The sequence below is a fragment of the Sus scrofa genome, chromosome 1, assembly GCF_000003025.6.
Source record: "Sus scrofa isolate TJ Tabasco breed Duroc chromosome 1, Sscrofa11.1, whole genome shotgun sequence".
NCBI lineage: Eukaryota > Metazoa > Chordata > Mammalia > Artiodactyla > Suidae > Sus > Sus scrofa.
Window position 1 is genome coordinate 54,059,424 of NC_010443.5, and position 16,293 is coordinate 54,075,716.

A 16,293-nucleotide genomic window follows, 5' to 3' on the forward strand; every position below is an offset into this window, starting at 1 on the left:
TTATTCTTTGCCATTTTCTACCAGAATAGAGAAAAGCATACTCCTGAGTCTCTGATATTGGAACAAATATCTAAAATCCTATAGTTGCTGAACTCAACAAGAACTTCCTTATGTATATGGGCTATTTTTAGGACTAAGCAAAAAAAAAAAAAAAAAAAAAAAAAAAAAAAGCATGTAAATTATCTGACTTTTAAGCCTGAAAGATGCAGCTGAGCCAGCTGGGGACAGACAAGACAGGTCTACCTCTGCTGACTTAGGAGGCCCTGGGTGATTTTGCTGCACTTTTCCAATGCAAAGAGCTCAAAGGAGATGAAGTAAAAACCAATGCTTATAATGTTGATCTGAAACAACAAAAGATCCTGAAGTGGCTTCTAAACCAAAGAATCAAGAAACAATGTTCAATATAGTTGAATACGTATTAGTACATTTTAAAAAAATTTAGATATTCAGTGTGACTACAAACCGAATATTGTTTGTAGTGATATTAAACAAAATTCTGTTCCCTGACCCATCCTGTAGGAAAGGAAAGGAGCCACATAAAGTGTTTAAATCAGCAGAGAGAGGAAACCCTCAGGAGGGCAGCCAGCCAAAACCCTGGTTTTTCAAGGATATTGAGTGAAAAATAACAGAAAGGAAGCAAACCGGAGGGTAGGAGAAGCTGAAAGGAACCTGTGGTAAAAATGAAAATGGGTGAAAACTACTGGTGGGATAACAAGCGGACGCCCTCTTCCTCACCCCCGATGGTCTCTTAAAAACCATGAGCTCCTTCCAAGGAAAAATGCTCACGTCCACAACATTTTGAAGACAATGTCAAGGGCTTCATAGACCCCCTCAGAGCCTCCTGTGGCACCCAGTAGCAAACAATAACAAGAACATCTTTGAATCCTACAGTAGTGTTCAACCAAGACATTTGGGAAACAGGAAACTGTGGGAAAAGACGGTGCTGTCATTCAACACAACATTACCACCCCTAAATTATTTTGCTCCCATTAAGGCAGAGGAGTTTGCTATTAAATCAAAACTTTGCTATTAAATCTATATTCCTTTTGGTTTTCTTTAGAGCTATTCTATTAAGAATAAGGCCATTCTTGGAAGCTTTTTGTTTGTTTTGTTGGTTCTCTTTTTTTTCTTTTTAGGGCCGCACTTGCAGCATATGGATGTTCCCAGACTAGGGGTCAAACTGGAGCTGCAGCTGCCGGCCTACGCCACAGCCACAGCAACGCCCGATTCAAGTCGCGTCTGTGACCTACACCACAGCTCACAGCCATGTCAGATCCTTAACCCACTGAGCAAGGCCAGGGATCAAACCTGTGTCCTCATGGATACTAGTCAGGTTCAATACCCCTGAGCCATAATGGGAACTTCCTCTTCGAAGTTTTTAAAAGTGAATATCATTTTAAATTTTTTGATGCCTCCAACACAATAATTTCATGTGGTCATAAACATAATTTGTGTTTAAGTGCTCTCCAAGGATTCTGTTCCAAGAGCTTCAATTCCTTTCATTTGGCCTAAAGCCTGGGTGACATTTCCCTGCTAAGGGTCCCCCGTGGGTTCCATCTGGATCGTGTGAGTCCCTGGACAACTGGCGTTTACTTTAGGTTGAGTCAGTTCCTAGTTCCAACACTGCTGTGTCAGAGATAGAGCTAGATGCCAAAATTACTTGGGGGATTGAGACTTCAGCATTTCCGACCCTTGTGCCAGAGAGGCTACCTTCTGAGGAAACGAATTCCAAAGAGAATAAACAAACGATGGAAAAATGTTCAGCCTCACTGGTGATTAAGGAATTGTAACTCAAACCAATACATTACTACTCTACAGCATGTGTTAGAGAGAAACCAGAATATTATGCACCAGGCTGATGGCACTGTACTTTGATACAATTCTTATCCAAGAGTATTTTAGGGGAATACATAGAAAGAATGGTAAAAAGATTTATTCCCTTCGACCCAGCCACTCCATCTTTAGGAAAACTTGAAAAGAGTGAGAGAGTAGAAATGACTTATACAAATTGTTTCCAGCAAGTGAAAACAAGAAACTGCCTGAAGAGCCAACAAGAAAAGAGGAGTTACCTAATTATGGTTAATCCATAGGGGACAGTGTGGTCTACATTGACCATAACAATTCTTCTGCCAGGCCAGTGTTGGCTTGAGAATGGCCACAGGACTCTGTTCTGGCCACTAAGATGAGAGGAGAAGTCTTGTCAGGAGTCTAGGGGGAAACGTATCTCCCTCCTAAGAAAAAGGCACGGGAAGAAGCAATTCATCTGGATGTGGTCCTTGGCACTGCCGCCACTTGGACACACTGGAGGGACTTTCAACACCAAGAGGAGCTCCCTAGGGAAATGGGGAAAACGGTGTCCTTGATGACAGCCTTGATCTATGAAATCCATCAACCCAAAGCCTCAAATTCCATCATATGTGAAATAGACCATATCTGTGAAACATTGAATTTTCCTATAACTTAGGCTAGTTTGAGTTGAGCTTTGCTGTAATTCACTGTCAAAAGAATCTAATAGAATCAAAATTAATTTAATCTTGCATATCCCTCTTAACAGTGAAAGCTAATGTAAGCATAGGGCAAGTATTTATCAATAATCCTAAATAAGATAGTAAAAAACCCCAGAGTTTATTCTATATAATTATACCTACATAAAAATCATGAATATAGCTATACCTATACATCATGAATACTAGTAACAAGAATTAGTTCTATCAGAGTTAAAGAAATTGAAAGTAGGCATTCCTGTTGTGGCTCAGTGGTTAACAAACCCAACTAGTATCCATGAAGACGAGGGTTTGATCCCTGGCCTCACTCAGTGGGTTGAGGATCCAGCGTTGTTGTGAGCTGTGATGTAGGTTGAAGATGCAGTTCGGATCCCACGTTGCTGTTGCTCTGGAGTAGGCCAGCAGCCACCAGCTCCAATTCAACCTCTAGTCTGGGAACCTCCGTAAGCCGCTGGTGTGGCCCTAAAAAGACAAAAAAAAAAAAAAAAGAAAGAAAGTAAATTATAAAATATTTCAGGTTTTTTGTTTGTTTGTTTGTCTTTTTGCCTTTTCTAGGGCCACTCCTGCGGCATATGGAGGTTCCCAGGCTAGGGGTCGAATCCGAGCTATACCACCAGCCTACTCCAGAGCCACAGCAACGCGGGATCCGAGCCATGTCTGCGACCTACACCACAGCTCATGGCAACGCCAGATCGTTAACCCACTGAGCAAGGCCAGGGACTGAACCCGCAACCTCATGGTTCCTAGCCAGATTCATTAACCACTGCGCCACGACAGGAACTCCAAAATATTTTAGTTTTCGATTAACATTTTAAGTGCTGCCTTTTATTGTTTTTCTCTGCATCATTTCCCAAGATGGTGAGCCAGCAAAGTTAAGGGGCACATCTGATTCATCTGCATTTCAAGTATAGTTGCTAGAATATTTTTAGTTTTATAGAAATCAGGATGGATTGGGTTCTGTTCCACTAACAGACAACCCAGCAATCTCAATGCCTTACAACAGCAAAAGTTTATTTCTTGTTTAGGGTATACGTTTATTGAGGTTGGATGTTGGGTGGAGCAGTGGGACTGTACTGCTGATCAGTCACTCAGGGACTCAGAAGGATGAGGTGGCCACCATTCCAACCTTTGTCACCATGTCAGAGGTTGAAAAAAAAAAAGCATACAAATTGTGTTCTGGATTTTAAGGCTTCCATCACATTACTTCCAATTGCATTTCATTAGCCGAAGGAGGTCACACGACCTTACCAAAATTCAAAGGAAAAGGGAAAGTACAATTCTCCCATGTTTATTAAACAGCCCTAGTGACTACCACAGGGTTATAACTAATGACTGTTGGATGCACAGTTCCATTACTTGTACAGGAAGCAGAATTTTTCCTAAAACCCCAGAGGTAAGGGAGAGACGAAGGCTATATGCAGGAAAATTAGTATAGTAAGACACAAAACATCCCCTCACATGTTTTAAATACATGCTCAACTTCACCCAGCAATTGATTCTGCAGGGTTCATATGGTTGCTTAAAACATGTGGTTCGAGTCTCAGCCTATTATAAATGTAGTGGAGATTTTTATACCATTCCTCAAGTGCTACCATGAAAGACCACCACACAGAAAAGAGATTCATCTTTATAGTTTTCTCCCTCCCAAAATCTGCACACATCCTCATAGGCAACCAACAGTGAATCTGCCTGATCAGACACACCTAACACTTCTCTCTGCCCCTGCCATCTTCCTGCCTGTGTTTTGGAAGTTTCTAACATTTTAACATTCTGGGCTCAGACCAAACATAAATTCTGAATCGTGAGACACAGAGGCTACTTATTACAGTTCATTCCCCACCTCGTTTCTCGCTTCTTCCCTTACACAACTTCATTTTCCTAACTGTACCTTGACTCCCCAGGAACACAACTTTTCCCACTGCCAAACCATGACCATTTAACTGCCGTTTTCCCTAGCTGTTTTCTCCAACAGCCCATAAGAACTTTTAGGCATCATTAGAAGTCGAACCCCAATGTGAACAGTAGGCTGGCTCCTCCCAGTCACAGGAGGAACAGACTGGGCTCCTTCTTGGGGGACTGTGTGTCTGAGAGCAGTCTGGGAGCAATGGCCTAAGCACATTGCCAGGCTGTGGGCTGCCCAGATGGACTAGCAGTTGGGTGAGGTGGGAGAGGGTTGCTTTAGCGCCCCCTAGAGGTCCATTGCTCATCATGTTGTACACACACAATCCCAGCCCTCTCAGGGTAATCAACAGGAAATATTGAGATTACAAGTAACAGAAACCTTCATGTAAACCGATTTTTTTAAAAAAGGATTTATTTGCTGATTCATAAATATTCAAGGGAAGGACTAATTTGAGGCAAAGCTTCATCCAGGGGCTCAAATGATGTCATCAGGATGTGATTTCTCCTTTTTTGTTTCTCTGCCCTCTTTTCTCCATCCTGGCTCGCTCTTTGACAGATTTTCCCTCGTGGGAGCAGGATGGATGCAAAGAGCCATACAAGTCATATCTAGTTCTCAGCAGACCCAGTGGAAGCCGTGAGCTCCACACACTGACAGGTTAACACACTGACAGGTGGTTGCATCCCAGTGGAGGCATCCATAACTGGCCTGGAGCATTAAATCCACAGATTGAATGAGGCCAATCAGGCTCATTCCTAGGGCTGAGGGGGGGTCATGTCTCCCCAACCCACAGTGATGGGGAGGGAGGCAGGTAATATCCCACTCAGGGAAATCCAGGTCCTCTTAAGAAAGATGATTGAAAGGATGCCAATAACCCAGAAATGGGCTCCCAGGAGGCTTTTCAGAGACAACATTCCTTGTCTTTACCCCTCAGAACTGGCCTTTCTTGCTTCTGTTTAGACGGTTAGGGGGAGATGGCCTTAGTGTTCAGTAACAGGGAAGGCATTGGGGCTGTTCCTTCTAATGCCACATTTCCTTTTTAATGAGAATTTCCCAAAGACCCAACAGATCAGAAAGAAGAGCTCTGGGTATTCTCTGACGGCGTAGCAGATTAAGGCTCCTGTGTTTTCACCACTGTGGCTCTGGTTGTTGCTGTGGTGCAGGTTCAATATCAGGAACTTCCACAAACTGCAGGTGTGGCAAAATAGAAAAAAAAAAAAAAAAAAAAAAAAGGACGAGAGAACCTGAAATAAAGATTGCAACTCTCATTTGGAAAAAAAAAAGAAAGGAAGGAAGGAAGAGAGAAAGAAGGAAGAAAAAGAAAGGAAGGAAGGAAGGAGAGCCTTAGCCTGGTCATCTAAACCCTTAGCGTTGGGTCTTAGCTGAGAGACCTCAGATAACTCACTTCGTGGACTAAAGGAGATGGACTGTATGATTTCTGGATGCTGGGATTTTATTGTTCTAAGACACTGGGAAAGGGGCACAAACATTACTGGCTCAGTGTCTCACAGGTGACACAAGGTGCCAACCCCACCCTCCAATTGCAAGTGAGAAGCTCCTTCCAGTATACCACAGCTGTCACAGTATAAAACCAAAAAAGAAGGCAACGTTGATGGACTTGCTCATGGATTGGATACGAGGCGGGGAGGAGAGTTGGAGAAGGCACAGGCGCCATCCAGTTTTTCCAGTGGTTAACAAAGATGGCATTAAAATTGCGGGTGCGAGGTTCTAAGATCAGGGAGGATTTACCTTTCAGAAATAAGAGGGCAGGTAGGGCATGAAAAGATCTGGAGAAGGAGGACCAGGAAGGTAGTGAGAGTCACTGAAACCAGATGGGAAGAGAGCTTGGGGGTGGTTGGGGTGAGTGAGGGAGCAGGAGGGAGACGGGTGGAGTGAGAACTAAGAGCGGCTAGTGCTCTTCCTCAGAAGGGACCTAAGGGGTCGCCTCTGGTGGTGGGGGTGGGGGTCCAGGCAATGACTGCAGGAAGCTAAAGAGAAGGTGGGTGTCGAAATGGGGGCCGTGAACACAGATGAGACCAGAAGGCAAGCACTGTCTGCTCGGCAGTGAGGGAGGGGTGGGGGGCAGGGCTTGGGAGTGAGGAAGACTTGGAAAAATGAGACAGGAGCTTAGAAGCCCAGCTGTGAGGAATAAATTAGCGAATCAACAACATTTGGGTTTTCTTAACTGGCCCAGCAGAGCTGACCGACTGATGTTATATGGTACCAACCGCCGCCCCTCCAGAAGCACATTGGAACTAGATGTCAAGGCAGAGAGAAAGAAAACTAGAGCAAACCTCACCAAAGAGAAACCAAGTGCGCTTGTATTTGTTTTGGTCCCGTAGGATTCTCTGAGGAGACATTCAATCCCTCGAGGGTCAGGACCTTGTCATCCACTGCCCTTTAGATCCCCTCGAGTTTGGCAAAATGTTGTGAGGCCCAGGAGACCCAGGCTCCATAAGGGTAGAGGACAAACTCTCTAAAAGAATTATTAAGGGAAGAGTGTGTTCTTACGAATCCCTTTCTTAAGCGAAAACCACTCGTTTTCACACACTTCCACACAGTATCACAGGAAACATGGCATGCTTACAAATGGAATTATAAATGCCTGCCTTATCCCCAAATAAAGCCAGAGCAGAAAATATTATCTCACTTCTTATGTAAAGACCTCTGGGAGGAAGCTGGACCCACTGCTCACAGTCTGCAAAAGCACAAGCCTCCGAATGGTCTTTTTTCAAAGAAAAGGGAAGGAGACAGAATAGACACTTGTTGGAGTTCCCGTTGTGGCTCAGTGGTTGGCGAACCCGACTAACATCCATGAGGACGTGGGTTCGATCCCTGGCCTCGCTCAGTGGGTCAAGGATCTGGCATTGTCGTGAGCTGTGGTGTAGGTCACAGACGCAGCTCAGATCCAGCGTTGCAGTGGCTGTGGCGTAGGTGGGCGGCCGCAGCTCTGATTAGACCCCTAGCCTGGGAACCTCCATGTGCTGCTGGTGCGGCCCTAAAAGACAAAAAGACAAACAAACAAACAAACAGAACGGACACTTGCTAAGGGGGTGGGAGGCCATCCTGCCCGGCCCTGTGTCCCCTGGCTGAAGAGTAGAGAGCGCTGTAGCCATGCGCTCTGCGCTGCCACCTGGTGGACATAGTTGGTAACTACAAGGGCTTGAGAAGGGCCCCGATTAAAAAAAAAAAAAACTTCCTGCTTCCCAATTTAAAAAAAGAAAAAGAAAACATCTGCCAGAAAAGATTGTCTGGCCCAGAGTATCCGTAACTAGCAGCAACCAACCTCCTGGCAGCTGCAAACACATCCCTTGTTAGTTCACCCTGGAGGCCTGAGAGGCCCAGCGATGCTCCTCATGCTGAGTGCTGGAGAAACACAGCGGGGCGCTGCAGGGGATGTCGGGTGAATCCCAGGCCCCTCAGGGTAGGGTCTTTGCTGTGGTTCCAGTCCTGGCAGCAGAACTTTTTCTCGTCTTGATCTGGGCTTTGTTATGTGGCAGGTTTTCAGTTCAGGACTGAAACAAGCAGTGATGAAACCATCAGTGACCAGTCAGTAGGCAAAACACATCCTCTGTCATTTGGGGGGAAGAGCTGTGACAAGTTAATGAGATACAGCCCGAGCCTCTTCCCATCGCATCTCACGCATGAACACAAGCGGTCCAGCACTAACAGGAGGTCAGTGCAGCCACAGTGAGCCTGGGGGCCGGCTGACTCTAATTAAGGCAGGATTCACTAGGGTGGGGGCCGTGCTTCTGGTTCCACGGCCAGGTGTGGTCTCTGGTGTCTCTCTCCTGTGCTTCACGTCTCTGATGAAGAATTTCCAAGTCAAACTGGCTCACAGACTCCGTTCTTAGTCACCAGCCAAATATGGGCTTAGAGATGGCCCGTTGTCCTTGATGCTGGGACCACCTCGCTTCTGTCCCTGTCCCTCTGAAGTTGTACATAACAGAGGAAGATCAGAACACACCTCTGCACCTAGTCATCTGGCATCTCATACAGAAGGATTAACAGATGGTTAGAAGACTAGAATCAATGGTTACTCAAATTTCAGGCAGGATATGTTTTCCCTTCTGAACAGAAATGTCCTATCACTTACTTAAATAATTTCATGAAGACAGCTTTGAGATGGAAAACGAGGAAAACGTCCATGTGAATTCCACATAATATTGCCAAAGGCAGCGCAACTATCTATTGTTTTAAGAAATAACTGACTTTTAAAGACCTCCGTAAGATTTATAAATCAAAATCATTTTTCCCTTGAGAACAATCCAGAGAGAGTAAAACATTCAAAGCACCAAACTTTCAAAAGACCTGTTGGATTTAAAGGTTCTACCCAAAAAAGTAACTCCCTGGATTACTTAAATGGCCATGCAGCTCTTGGAGGCTCAGATGAAAGACACCATCAAAGTACAGAGTGTTATTAATAACCCTTGGTGTCCAGCCATCTCCTTCCCCTACTCTTTCAGGCAAGCCTCTGCCTGGTTCTATTTTGTTATTTGATTTCATTAGGTAGTTTTCCGACATCTGCTCCCAGGCTCTCAGAGACAACAGTGAATTCTGCTCGAGAGGTGAAATCACACAAGAAAGGGAAGGTAGAGCGAATTCCTGAAACCTGATGATCCATTCAAGGAGTCCGAGAATGGCAGGCACTGCTTCTCCAAACATGGCTCATCTTTGGGCCAAGGGGCCACGTTACTGACTCACTCTTCCAACATATGTACACATAGAATAGGCAGCAGCAATCAGATCTGTTCATTATGCTGTGTCAGATGCTGCTCGCTGGCTGTTGCAGACCTTGTCAGCCTGCTGCCTCTCATCCTTCAGAACACCTCTGCCGTGTTTGCCAAGGTGGGTTCATTCCCCACAACCAGCACCTCCCTCACTCCTCAAAGGGCTGCTCTCAGGCTCCGCCTTTGGGAACCTGGGGATTGATGCCCCTCCCACTTCGGGCAGCCCTAATCCAATAATGGGCAGGTGGTGGGAGAGAAGAGATGTCCCTGATGGAAACCACGGGGGCGGGAAGTAAACTATGTTATCTTCAGAGCTTCCCTGTAAGACTGAGCCAAAGTTGCTATCATGCTTTTAAAATATGTTTGCAAGTTCTTTGCCATGCCTCTCCTCAAAGGGTGGAGACTAATTCCCTTCCCTCTAAATAGAGGCCAGACTAGGCACTCCTTAAGGAACAGACAATGGGGAAAGTGAGGCTAGGTGTGGTCCCAGACTTGGTCGTAAAAGGGGCGGCTCCTGCCCGGCTCTCTCTCTTGGACTACACACCCGGGGACACGCACATCAGGATAACCAAGCAGTCTTGGGAGGGGTCTGTGCGGAGAGGAACTGAGGCCTCCCACCAAGAGCCAGCACCAACTCGCCAGTCTGAAGAGTGAGCTGCTGTGTAAGCAATCCTTCCGACCAGGGACAACTTTTCAAGACGCAGCCCTGATGCCATCATGACTGCAACCACCAGAAAGACCCCAAGCCAGCACTGCCTGGCCAAGCTGCTCCTAAAGTCCTGACCCACCTAAACTCTGAGAGGTGATACATGCTGATTGTTGTTTTGAGCAATTTGTTACACAGAAATATAGAACGAATAGGGTTTCTCTCCCCAGGACTTGGCCCAATCCTGCACCTTTGCCTGCCTTCTCTTCCGAATCATGAAAAGCATGCTTTCCCGTTCCCCTACAGACTTTTCCCTGGAAATGCTTCCTAAAGTAGTTGACCCTGGAATGATGCAGGGTTGGGGTGTGGACACCCTGCAGGGTTAAAAATCAAAGATTAACTTAGAGTCAGCCTCCATGTATGCGATTCCTCCAAATACGAGAGGCCTCCGTTTTCACAGTTCCTCCATATCTGCAGTTCCCCATCCAGGGACTGAAGCAAGTGGGGATCGTGTAGGGCTGTGGTTTTACTATCAAAAAAAAAAAAAAAAAAAAAAAAAAACAAATCCACATGTAAGTGGATCCTCACAGTCCAAAACTTGTGTTGTTCAAGAGTCAACTGTAAATTCCTTTCCTAAGAACCCTTGTTTCAGATTTGGATTCCTTTCTGGGAACTGGTTAAAACTTTTCATAAAATTATCCTAATTCAAGATCCTTTTTCCTAGCCCAGTTTCTCTTCCATCCCAAGAGTCCTCTTTTCTAGTCTGGTTTTACCTCTTTTCATCATAACTATCCTCACTCCCACTCTTCACCCTCTGCACCACAGCAACAACCCCTCCTCAGCTCATGGACCACAGGAGGGTAGGAGGCTGAAGCGACGAAACCAGACCCAAGGAGAAGGCTATTCCTGTCTACGAGCTGGCCACATGAGCCTTTGGCCACCTGAGGCTTCGGCCACCTTGGAAGAGCACCCCCACTCCACTCTTGCGTCCTCTGGGTGACCATAGGAGCCGCAGGTCTGCCAGCAGGATGGAGGGTCTCCTTGCTGCCTAGCTGGGCTCAGGGGATGGGAGAAGGCTCCTAAGCTCCAGCTGTGTGCGAGACAGGCAGAAGTCCGGGTTCTGACCGAGTGCTTCCCTGTGCATCTTGCAAACAAACTTTGGAACCAATGCAATGTCAACTCCTTTGTATAAGTACAATTAAAGGGGGACATAGGTTCTGTAAACTCTGAGCTAGCTCTGTCATTCTCTCCCAGAGATGGCAAAAACAAAAAACAGGTAGTCTTGGGACTACTTACACACTGGGCCGTAACATACACTGTGCAGGACTGTTGGACAGACAGGGGACAAATGAGAATAAAACCCCCACTGAAGACCCACACAGAGGTCGTCAGAGGGAACTTGGTTTCTCTAAAGATGGTTCAGAGAAGAGATTTTATTTCAAGCTAAGCCAGTTTTTTTTTTTTTTTTTTTTTTTTTTTTTTTTTGGTCTTTTTGCCTTTTCTAGGGCCGCTCCCACGGCATATGGAGGTTCCCAGGCTAGGGGTCTAATCGGAGCTGTAGCCACCGGCCTATGCCAGAGCCACAGCAACGCAGGATCCAAGCCAGGTCTGCGACCTACACCACAGCTCACAGCAATGCTGGATCCTTAACCCACTGAGCAAGGCCAGGGATCGAACCCGCAATCTCATGGTTCCTAGTCAGATTCGTTAACCACTGCGCCAGGATGGGAACTCCAAGCCAAGCCAGTTCTTAAACTCCTGAAATATCTAAGAAATTGACTGGAATTCATTCCTTTGTAGTATATGATCATTCTCCTGCACTGTCTAGGCTTACTTTTTCTACTGTCAATGAAGAAATAAAATATCTGCTAAGTGAATAAGTAGGATAGAAAGTTGGTAGGATCACAGATGATGTACTTACAAGACACAAAAAATTTTAAGATATCTTAACACATTTGTATTTTATCTTTAAAATATAGCTGCTTTTTTTTTTTTTTTTTGGCCCCACCCACAGCATACAGAAGTTCCCAGGCCAGGGATCAAACCTGAGCCACATCAGTGACAATGCCAGATCCCTAACCACTAGGCCACCAGGGAACTCCAAGGAAAATGCCGTTAACAGTTTTCTAAGCCAATGTATTTATTTTCAGTAAATGTGTGTCACTTTAAAATCTCGCACACACACCTCCCCCCATAACCAGAGGCTTCAAGAACAGGGATTTTTTTTCTCACAGTCTGGAGGCTGGGCATCCCAAGGTATCATCAGATTGATCCCTTTCGAGGACCCTCCCCATGGCTGGCAGGTGGCCGTTCCCTATGTCTTTCGTCAGTGCACCTTTATTTCTCAATCTCTTCTTTTTATAAGGACACCAGTCATACTGGCTTAGGGCTCACCCCACCAACCTCATTTAACCTTAATTATGTCGTTAAAGATCTATGTGCAAATATGGTCACATTCTGAGGTACTAAGGTTAGGATTTCAACACACGATTTTGAATGGACACAAGTCAGCCCATAACAGCATTTATTAATTCAGTCTATATTTTCCTCTAAAACAGTTCCTTGAAAATAACATTTTGCTGTGCATTAACCTTTTCTTTAAAGAACAGGTAACACAAGCCCAGTGGGGGTCATATTTGTAATAGAGGCAAGAGAAAAAACATGGTGTAGAGAAAATTATGTATGTATAATCTCGGGGCGGGGGCGGGGGAGTGCAAAATCCAAGTCCTGGTCTGCAAAGACCTCTGGAGATAATGCTCCTGGTTATTTCCTTGGGGTTTCTTCTGACTTCCAGCCCAGGCTCTAGGGCACCAAGCTCATGGGCACAGTGCGGAGCCTCCTCTGTCTTCGCTCCCCTTCCTCACGATGTGTTTGTCTCCACCAAACACAGTGGAACCCCTGGCCACTGCTAGCAGGATGGCTTCTTTGGCTGCATCACAACCCACCTGCATGACAAAGAGGAAAAACCAACTGTCCCCAGGCAATGCTGACAACAACGCCCATTTACAGTGACCGTCAGGGCAGATCTTGGGAAGCAAGCTGGACGGGCAAAGCTTAGAAGTCAGTTCAACCTATCACAATAGCCTGTACCAGCTCCGAGTTCTGAGCTGGTTATGCAGCCCCTCGGTGCCCGTGCCGAGAAAATACTACCAAGCCTGTTGAGAGAGTCCATTCCCACCATCTCCCCACATCCTATGCTTCACCCCCTCAGAACCAAGGGGGGAAAGCTGAGGACACCGAGGGTGGCAGCCCTTTCCTGTGGTGAAGACGTGATGGAAATGCTAGGTTTTATCGGTTTTATTCATCCAAGAAATGTACTCCGATGCGTCATTATGTTCCCAGATCCACGACTGACATCCAGACCGAGGAATGTGTAAAGCTGGATGGTGGGAGCTGAAAATATCCAGACTTGTGAAAAACACAGAACAGGAAGCCCGGACTCCCTCTGGAGACGATGAGAGAGACAGTAAAAACTTGGGGTTTCACGCACGCGCACAGATGATCTGCACAGAGAGGGAAGCCATGGATGGGGTGAGGTCTGCGGGGTCCCTGATGGGGTGTGGGAGCCAGATACCCGCTGATCCATGCTGCCAAACAAGTAGGCTGTGCGGGGGCGGGGGGGGTCTGACTCACTGAAACAACAAGAGGCCTGGCTGGAGAAGGTCCCTCTGGAGATATGGGGGCCTTTTAGCGCTTTGAACTCAAGGGATCAGGAATTTTTTTTTTAACAAGCTTTAAAAAAAATCATATGGTAAGGTGTGAGGCTCCTGTTGTTTCTGGGCTCGAGTCCTAAAAACCCAGGGCCAAAGGGAAGAATGAAGTGTGGACAAAACACATAGGCACCAATGCAGATCTATAATTATGTCTGCAGAGGACTTTCCAATGCAGGTTGCCTATGGTGAGAATCGAGAGACTTGTTCCATAATCCTCCAGGGAAGGGACCGAAAGAGGCAGACGTTTAGTCAAAGCATCACAAGTGAGACCAGTCCACCCAAAAAGGAAAAGGTGATTGAAGTGTTCCTTCCCCATTTGATTGGAACCTCTAATCAAAAAGCTTCTTGGGGAGTTCCCATCTTGGCGCAAGGGAAACAATTCTGGCTAGGAACCGTGAGGTTTTGGGTTCGATCCCTAGCCTTGCTCAGTGGGTTAAGGATCTGGCATTGCCGTGAGCCATGGTGTAGGTTGCAGACTCTACTCGGATCTGGCGTTGCTGTGGCTCTGGCGTAGGCCGGCGGCTACAGCTCTGATTCAACCCCCAGCCTGGGAACTCCATATGCCACAGGTTCTAAAAAGACAAAGAGACAAAAAAAAAAAAAAAAGCTTCTTGGCTGCTTCCATTCTTTCTCTGCTTGACCTTTACCATCTCTAATGTGGTTCTGTCATTAAAGGGGCTATGAAGTCTAACAGTCATCTCTGTGCCTGCAATCATTTACTGCTCAATTTTTTTCATGTGCATTGTTATTTCGAAACGGCTGGATTCATTTCACCCCATTATCAGGACACGTTGATTTTAGAGGACACAGATTCTTGTTCCAACAGACTTCATCGTGCATTGGTGGCTAAGGAAAACTTCCTTCCTTGACCAGTTGTGACTAAGTCTGGCTCAAAGAGTCGCGAAGATTCCATCAACATGTGGCTACACATTCACAGAAGAAAAAATGATCTAATCTTAAATTCTTAAGTATTTTCCACAGAAGAAGAAAAAAAGGAAGGAAATCGATTTTCTTGAGTATTCTTACTGTCGTTGTGTTTTCCATTCATTATCTTGTTTAATCCTCACAAGAACTTGGCAAGAATATTTTTAGATGCGTTTCTCTATGAGGCCCAGAGAGGTTAAGTAGCTGTTAATCATCACACAGCCAGCTGGCTTGACCCCACAGCCTAAACTCTTTCCTTTGCAGTGTCTGGAGATGCAAGAGATTTGTCAGTTCCCCCCAACACACACACACCTCCCCCAGCCATAGAGCATTCTTCCTGCAATGAACATGACTTTCTGGTCACAGCCAGCCGTGATACAGTCCTTGTGCATTCAGAACTATACTGTCTAGAGACAAGAAAGTGCATCTTAGTGGGTCCTGATTAAACAGTTGCTGATTGAAAGAAAATGGATGGAATTTTTGTAGATGTTGACTGTCCTGGAAGGAAAACAGTCCATGACACTTTGACATCAGTGTCCTTGGTTTAACGCTCCCAGCCCCTTTCTGTTTCTCCTTTCTGCTCTCTCATCCACACTCTATAGCTGAAGAAGTCACCCTCTGGCAGCAGCATTTTCTGGGCACCAGCAGAGGCAAACAGACTCCCAGACGGGCGACACACCTGTGTGTCACACTTACGGCTCACATGTCATAGTTGCAACATCCAGCTTTGCCTTAAGTTCAGATCAAAACGGTGCCTGCTTTCATTTGCAAAAGTGCAGCGACTTTATTCTCCGAGGGGCAGAGGGTGTTTAGAAGGTGCTCCTTTTCACATCAGCATCACATCCCTGTAAGTGTCTAGTTCACACGCATGCACACACACACACTCACTCTTCTTACTAGGACACTCTTAAAAATTTTACCTCAAGAACATTTTCATTACCTGCACGTCCTGCAGCTCGTAGGTGAGCAGTGACTGCACAACATCTACAATGTCACCTGTACGTGGATTTAATTCAAGAGCCAGAAAAGCCAGTACCTTTGGAACAGAGAGAGTATTCTCCACACACATGGGGAAGGAGCCCCCAGTGGTTAGGAAAACTGGATCTAATGAGTAATGAGAAGATGCATCAGATTTCCAGGTAACTCCTCCAATTGGCTAAGCTTCCCAATTCTGCCATATTAGCTCTAAGTCAGGCAAGAATCCACTTGGCCCAAAGATAGAGCCCTAGCAACTCTGTGGAAATAACCACAGTAATCACAATTTTTTAGAACATGAAGCTCCAGACCAAACTCTGGAGGATGAAAATTACACTTGATAGGCATTAAAGAAAAAATAGTCAGCGATTTTGTTTTGTTTTTGCAAAACCAAGTCTCCATCTCACATTGTATCTCATGTCACAAAATGACTCTCCTAATTTTGACTATTGATAGAGACATTGATGGAGAAAGGAAGCAGGGACTAATGAACCAAGCATCCCAGACCCATCCCTAGATGGACCGTAGTCAGGTCTCCAATGAACATAACGATGGACCCACCATCCACGTATCAGCAAGGGCGCAACCCCGAATATTTCTAAAATCAAGACCGCATCTATGGCAATGCGCTAGCATCCCGCTGGCTGTTTATTGACAGCTTGGCATGCTCTCTGGTGGTGGTGGGGCCACTTTAACATCCTGCATTGCTAGATACACATTTTCCACACCACTAGAACTTCAAATAGCAGCTCCTACACCCTTTCCACATAAAACCCTAACCACGAACATGCCTCACCAAGGCCCACTAAAATATGAATCGACTAAAATACATAGTGAACTTAATTGCTGCTGTCCCTTGGCCAATCGGATCCACCATTAACAGCATAATAATGAGCATGCA

The 16,293-nt window shown here is 45.8% G+C and overlaps 1 long non-coding RNA gene across 2 annotated transcripts in view; it reads right to left on the reverse strand.

The window, feature by feature from the left end:
* LOC102157437 overlaps window positions 1–16,293 on the reverse strand; it is a 385,071-nt gene that overhangs the window by 43,495 nt on the left and 325,283 nt on the right. The window contains exon 9 of one of the 2 annotated variants that reach the window (XR_002343403.1): window positions 7,410–7,919. The exons of the other annotated variant lie outside the window; for it this stretch is intronic. This is a non-coding gene — a long non-coding RNA (uncharacterized LOC102157437). Of the gene's footprint in view, window positions 1–7,409; window positions 7,920–16,293 lie in introns of those variants that run through there. 2 annotated transcript variants of the gene reach the window in all.